The 7518-nt window shown below is 47.8% G+C and overlaps 1 long non-coding RNA gene across 1 annotated transcript in view; it reads left to right on the top strand.

The window, feature by feature from the left end:
- The window catches only part of LOC125484930, a 24372-nt gene extending 18668 nt beyond the window's left edge, over nucleotides 1-5704 (top strand). Inside the window, exon 3 of the long non-coding RNA XR_007263723.1 lies at nucleotides 5559-5704. This is a non-coding gene — a long non-coding RNA (uncharacterized LOC125484930). The remainder of the gene's footprint in view (nucleotides 1-5558) is intronic.
- The last annotated feature ends 1814 nt before the right edge of the window (nucleotides 5705-7518 follow it).

Raw genomic sequence — 7518 nt, 5'->3', positions numbered from 1 at the left:
CCCAGCCTCAGTGTGGACTCGAACTCCCGGCCTCAGTGTGAACTCCCAGTCTCAGTGTGAACTCGAACTCCCAGCCTCAGTGCGAACTCAAACTCCCGGCCTCAGTGTGAACTTCCGGCCTCAGTGTGGACTCGAACTCCCGGCCTCAGTGTGGATTCGAACTCCCGGCCTCAGTGTGGAGTCAAATTCCCGCCCTCAGCGTGGACTCGAACTCTCGGCCTCAGCGTAGAACTCCCGGCCTCAGCGTGGACTGGAACTCCCGGCCTCAGCGTGGAACTCCTGGCCTCAGCGTGGACTGGAACTCCCGGTGTCAGCGTGGAACTCCCCGCCTCAGTGTGGACTCGAGCTCCCGGCCTCAGTGTGGACTTGAACTCCCGAAACTCCTGGCCTCAGGGTGAAGCCCAGTTTGGTGTGGGTTGGAAGGGCTGTTATTCTAAACTTGTATTTCTCTATTTTTCTAATTTATTTGCTAGGCATTTTATGTCTTTGTTTTTTTTCTAATTTTTTTTCCCTAAGAATTTTGCTTAAGAATCTGTACCTAGGTACACTGGTACTTAAGACTGCACCATAAGTAGCAACTTGTAAACTTTTCACTGTACTTATGTGACAATAAAGCTCATTCTAAATTCTAAATGAAGGGTTTCGGCTGTTGATGGACAGAATTTGTTTTGGAATGCGGTAGGGGGAGGGGAGATTTTGAAGCTTATGAAGTCCACATTGATACCATTGGGCTGCAGGGTTCCCAAGCGGAATATGAGTTGCTGTTCCTGCAACCTTCGGGTGGCATCGTTGTGGCACTGCAGGAGGCCCAGGATGGACATGTCGTCTGAGGAATGGGAGGGGGAGTTGAAATGGTTCGCGACTGGGAGGTGCAGTTGTTTATTGCGAACCGAGCGTAGGTGTTCTGCAAAGCGGTCCCCGAGCCTCCCTAACCTGTTCTTCCTCCCACCTATCCCCTCCTCCCACCTCAAGCCGCACCTCCATCTCCTACCGACTAACCTCACCCCGCCCCCTTGACCTGTCCGTCCTCCCTGGACTGACCTATCCCCTCCCTAACTCCCCCACCTACACTCACCTTTACTGGCTCCATCCCCGCCTCTTCGACCTGTTTGTTTCCTCTCCACCTATCCTCTCCTCTATCCATCTTCTATCCGCCTCCCACTCTCTCCCTATTTAATACAGAACCCCCTTCCCCTCCTCCTTTTCTGATGAAGGGTCTAGGCCTGAAACTTCAGCCTTTCTGCTCCTATGATGCTGCTTGACCTGCTGTGTTCATCCAGCCCTGCATCTCGTTGTCTCCAATTCTCCAGCAGCTGCAGTTCCTACTATCTTTTATATTGAGGTTGGTTGGCTCGCCGAGCTGGTTTGTTGTTCCGCAGACGTTTCGTTACCGTGCTTGGTAACATCGTCAGTGCAGCCTCTGATGAAGCGTCGGTGTGTTTTCCTGCCTGGTTTTTAAACTCTGGGGCCCGTTGCGATGGATTGCCTCACTTCCGGGTTTCCTTCGTAGTGGAATGTATATGGGGTCGAGTTCAATGTGTTTACTAATAGCCTGCTTTGTGGAGTGCCATGCTTCCAGCAATTCTCATGCTAGTCTCTGCCTAGCCTGTCCCAGGATCTTGGTGTTGTCCCAGTCGAAGTCATGGTTCTCCTTGTCCATGTGGATTGAGATGAGTGAGTGTTGGTTGTGTCTTTTTGTAGCCAGTTGGTGTTCATGTACTCTTGTTGTTAGTTTCCTTCCCGTTTGTCCGATGTAGTGTTTCTCACAGTTTCTGCAGGGGATCTTGTAGAAGATATTAGTCCTGTCCATGGCGGGGAGTGGGTCTTTAGTTCGGGTGAGCACTTGTCGTAGGGTTGATTTGGGCTTGTGTGCCACTCTGATGCTCAGCGGTCGTAGAAGTCTTGTGGTGAGTTCTGACGTGTTCCTGATGTAGGGTAGTGTGATGAGTGTGTCGGGGCGTGTAGAATCTTTCTGATGCTGTTCCTTACTACTTCGCTTCGCTTACTGTTTGAACACTATTTAAAAGGGCAACAACACACTGCAGCAACATGGAACTACGCCAAGAGGAGGAGGAATACCTCTTCCAAGTGTTCAAGGATAATGGATATCCAAAGAACTGGGTCAGGAGATGCCTGCAGGAACAGCATCAGAAAGATTCTACACGCCCCGATACACTCATCACACTACCCTACATCAGGAACACGTCAGAACTCACCACAAGACTTCTACGACCGCTGAGCATCAGAGTGGCACACAAATCCACGTCAACCCTACGACAAGTGCTCACCTGAACTAAAGACCCACTCCCCGCCATGGACAGGACTAATATCTTCTACAAGATCCCCTGCAGAGACTGCGAGAAACACTACATCGGACAAACGGGAAGGAAACTAACAACAAGAGTACATGAACACCAACTGGCTACAAAAAGACACAACCAACACTCACTCATCTCAATCCACATGGACAAGGAGAACCACGACTTCGACTGGGACAACACCGAGATCCTGGGACAGGCTAGGCAGAGACTAGCAGGAGAATTCCTGGAAGTATGGCACTTCACAAAGCATAGACCAGTAGAACTGTACGGCACAGTACAGGCCCTTCGGCCCACGATGTTGTGCCGAACTTTTACCCTAAACCTAAGGTCTATCTAACCTCCACCGCTACCTTATACTGTCATCCATATGCCTATCTAATAGCCGCTTAAATGCCCCTGATGATGCCGACTCCACCACCCTCTCTGGCAATGCATTCCACGAAGTATGCTATTAATAAACACATTGAACTCGACCCCATATACATTCCACTACGGAGGAAACCCGGAAGTGAGGCAATCCATCGCAACGGACCCCAGAGTTTAAAAACCAGGTGGGAAAACACACCGACGCTTCATCAGAGGCTGCACTGACGATTTTACCAAGCACGGTAACGAAATGTCTGCGGAACAACAAACCAGCTCGGCGAGCCAACCAACCTCAACACCCACAACCCGAGCTACAGATCTACTCCAAAACCTTAGAGCCACATTATATTTCTGAAGAAGGGTCACCTGACCTGAAATGTTAACTCTGATTTTTTCTTCACAGATGCTGCCAGGCCTGCTGAGCTTTTCCAGCAACTTGTGTTTTTGTTTCTGATTTACAGCATCCGCAGTTCTTTCGGTTATTACTCACATCATATTTAGCTTCCCGGGCTTCAAATCTTAAATGATAATGGCCAAACTGCCTCAATGATTTGCCCCTGTTTACCTCTGGAACATCTTTACCTCTCTCCCTTTCTTTATCCTTTGTTATTGCAATTTGCCAACCCATCTATTTCTGAAGAAGGGTCTACGCCCGAAACATCAGCTTTCCTGCTCCTCTGATGCTGCTTGGCCTGCTGTGTTCATCCGGCTCTACACCTTGTTATCTCAGATTCTCCAGCATCTGCAGCTCCTACTATCTCTATATTTTTTCCTGTATCTTTCTCCCAATTCACAGCCTCTTCTTTTAATTTCTTCTTTGTTTCATGTCCCTTCCTTTTGTCTCCTATCTGTGTTAGGGGAATGGAGGAGCTGGTGAGCCCCAGTGGCAAATCCCGAAGTGGGAACGCAGTCCCAGAGCAGTGGCCGGTGTGGGGGAATGTGTTCTGGAGCAGAGGGTGGTGAGGGGAAGAGTCCCAGAGCAGGAGATGGTGAGGGGAAGGAGTCCCGGAACAGGAGATGGTGAGGGGAAGGAGTCCCGGAGCAGGAGAAGATGGTGAGGGGAAGGAATCCCGGCGCAGGAGATGGTGAGGGGAAGCAGTTCTGGCGCAGGAGATGGTGAGGGGAAGGAGTCCCAGAGCAGGAGATGGTGAGAGGGAGCAGACCTGGAGCAGGAGATGGTGAAGGGAAGCAGTCCTGGAGCTGGAGATGGTGAAGGGAAGCAGTCCTGGAGCAGGAGATGGTGAAGGGGAGCAGACCTGGAGCGGGAGATGGTGAAGGGGAAGCAGTCCTGGAGCAGGAGATGGTGAAGGGGAGCAGACCTGGAGCGGGAGATGGTGAAGGGGAAGCAGACCCAGAGCAGGAAATGGTGAAGGGGAGCAGTCCTGGAGAAGGAGGTGGTGAAGGGAAGCAGTCCTGGAGCAGGAGGTGGTGAAGGGAAGCAGTCCTGGAGCAGGAGGTGGTGAAGAGATGCAGTCTCAGAGCAGGAGATGGTGAAGGGGGGCAGTCCCAGAGCAGGAGCCATCCTGGGGAGTGAGTCCCCGGTAGAGGCCAGCGAGGTGAAGGAATCATGGGGAAAACATAAGTTGTAGCAGCTGAGAGCCAGTGCGGAGCAGACTGGAGACTTGGAGCAGATGGGAGATGGTTGTTGGACTGGGGTCTGGTGCGGATGGCCACACTATGTATGGAAGACCCTGTGCTGAGCAACTGCAATGTAATGTTTATTTGTAATTTGTTTATCCGACTGTAATGTCAATCGGTTTACCTATGTCTTATTTCTAACTTATTCTTTAAACTGTAAAGTAATGCAACTACTTTTCCTTTTTATTCCTCTTTTGTAACCAAGATTCATACCTAGGTACTTGTACCTAAGATGGAGTTATAAGAGATGACGTTGTAAAACTTTTCACTGTACTCTTGTACTTGAGTACACATGTCATTAACAGATATTCTATTCTAATATTCTATTCTAATCTCAGCTTAGTTGTTACTCTCCCAACAGAGAGCTGAAATGAACCTAATCGAAGTCACCCTGGTATCTTCCCAGATTATGAGGCATTTTATTCTAATGCAATTTATCTGTTATCTTAGAAATGGTACTCCTTTGAAATCTCTCTTCAGTATTGCATATCTTGCTACTGTTCCCATCTACCTGATGGGGACTCCAGTTTTCACCATTCAACCAATTGAACAGCACCCCACTTGCTTAGCCACTGAGCCCTGGAATTCTGTCCCTTAAGCCCTCAGGTTGTTCAACCATTCTATTCCCCCTTGACTAACTTTTTCTTTAACATTTCTGTGGGTGGCATGATGGCTCAGTGGTTAGCACTACAGCGCCAGGGACTCGGGCTCGATTCCACCCTGGGGCGACTGTCTGTGTGGAGTTTGGACATTCTCCCTGTGTCTGCGTGGGTTTCCTCCGGGTGCTCCGGTTTCCTCCCACAGTCCAAAGATGTGCAGGCTAGGAGGATTGGCCATGCTAAATTCCCCTTAGTGTTCAAGGATGTGTAGGTTTAGGTGGGCTATAGGGGGATGGGTCTGGATGGGATGGTCTGAGAGTAGGTGTGGACTTGTTTGGCCGAAAGGCCTGTTTCCACACCGTAGGGATTCTATGATTTCCATATGAAGTTCACTGATTTTGACAATACCCCTGTGAAGTGCTTTTGGGACATTTTGCTGCATTGTGATAGGCAATAAATGTTGTCCCAGCCAGCAACACCCACATCCCATAAATGACCACTTGGGTTTCTTAAAAAAAAGGTACCGCCTAAGTATAAGTTGTTGTTGTAATGATCCCCTTTTAAACTGATCTGAACGCTTATATAGAGGATGGTGACGCTTTTAATTAACGATAACTAATTTTTTTTTCTGAAGGTGTGGGAAAAAGGAGCAAAAATTCATAAAGCTGCACAAAAGGCCATCAGTCAAGGTCTTAGGAAAGCTTTGAAAGGACACGATCAATGGAAGAATGTCAGCAGAAACATCAAGGTGACAGCTAACACCGCTCCTTGGTTATTGCAAGTCGGTTCAATGGTTTTGATGGAAATCAACTTTCCTGCAATGGCTCAGTGAATTTACCCAGTCCGGATAAAAAAAAAGTTTTAAATCCACCTTTGTGGCAAGTTGCTAAGTCTTCATCAAAACTCCAGAAAACAATGCAATGTATCCCATCTGATATGTCCTAAGAGTGAGACAGTCAGAAGTCACAGGGCACCAGGTTATCGTCCAACAGGTTTATTTGGAATCACAAGCTTTCCGAGCGCAGCCCCTTCATCAGGTGCAGGTCTGTGATTTCTGACTTTGTCCACCCCTGTCCAACACCAGCACCTCCATATCATGCCTTAATAGTGAGCGTTTAAACAGAAAGAAAGGAAAATGAGTGAAAAAATATACAACAGCCTAAATGTCGACAATACCATCTCAGCTATTAAGATGAGTTAAGGTGGAGTGGGTGGAGGTAGCTATTACGAGGGGGCATAGTTTTAAAGTGAGTGGAGGTAAATACAGGGGAGACGTCAGACGTAGGTTCTTTACTCAGAGAGTGGTAGGGGCGTGGAATGCATTGCCGGAGAGGGTAGTGGAGTCGGCCTCATTAGGGGCATTTAAGCGGCTATTAGATAGGCATATGGATGATAGTATAAGGTAGGGGTGGAGGTTAGATAGACCTTAGGTTTAGGGTAAAAGTTCGGCACAACATCGTGGGCCGAAGGGCCTGTACTGTGCTGTACTGTTCTATGTTCTATATTCTAAGGAGTTAGGAATTGAAATGATTAGGTTCATTTCAGGTCTGTGGTAGGAGAGTAACAACTGAGCTGAGATAAGAATAGAACATCTGTTATTAACATGTGTACTCAAGTACAGAATTACAGGAGTACAGTGAAAAGTTTCACAATGTCACCTCTTATGGTGCCATCTTAGGTACGAGTACCTAGGTACGGATCTTAGATACAAAAGAGGAATACAAAGGAACTCACATAGTTTACAGCAAATCAAGACACCTCGGAAGGCGATGGCCTCGTGATATTACTGTGAGATTGGTAATCAAGGGACTCAGGTGCCACAGCAGGTAGTGGAATTTGAATGCAAGAAAAACCTGGAAGTAAGATTCGAATGATGACCATGAAATTGTGGTCAAATGTCAGGAAAAGCTATCTGTTTCACTAACGTCCTACATGTGACTCCATACACACAGCAGTGTGGTTGACTCCTAACTGCCATTGGGCAATTAGACTTAGGCGATAAATGCAAACCTGCTTGGCAAGGCCCACATTGTGTGGATGATTTTTTTTTTAAAATGTGAACTTGAGTATTGGAGAAGAAAAGAGACACACTGTAGGAACGCAGAACGGTACAGCACAGGAACAGGCCTTTAGGCCCACCATATCTGTGCCAACCATGATGACATCCTAAACTAATCCCATCTGCCTGCACATGGGTTGTATCTATCTATTCTCTGCCTGTTCATGTGTCTGTTCAAATGTCTCTTAAATGTTGCTGTCAGATTTGCTTCTACCACCTCCTGGGCCATCTTTCACTCATCAGGACAGGTGTGAGGTTGACAACTTTCAAAGCAAGCGGCAAATGGAATCTGAGACAAAGACAGACAGTGCTGGAGGAACTTTGCAGATCTGGCAGCATTTGTGGGGAAACAGTTAACATTTCAAGTCCAATACACTAGTTGATCTTATTGTTGTCAGGTCCGGAGAAGACTCATATCGGACTCAAAACGTTAACTCTGTTTCTGTCTCCATAGATGCTGCCAGACCTGCTGAGTCTCTCCAGCACTTTCTATCTTTGTTTCAGATTTCCAGAATCTGCAGGATTTTGCTATTAC

This window comes from Rhincodon typus, chromosome 15, assembly GCF_021869965.1.
Source record: "Rhincodon typus isolate 14 chromosome 15, sRhiTyp1.1, whole genome shotgun sequence".
Classification (NCBI taxonomy): Eukaryota; Metazoa; Chordata; class Chondrichthyes; order Orectolobiformes; family Rhincodontidae; genus Rhincodon; species Rhincodon typus.
This window is presented reverse-complemented; position numbering and strand designations above follow the sequence as displayed.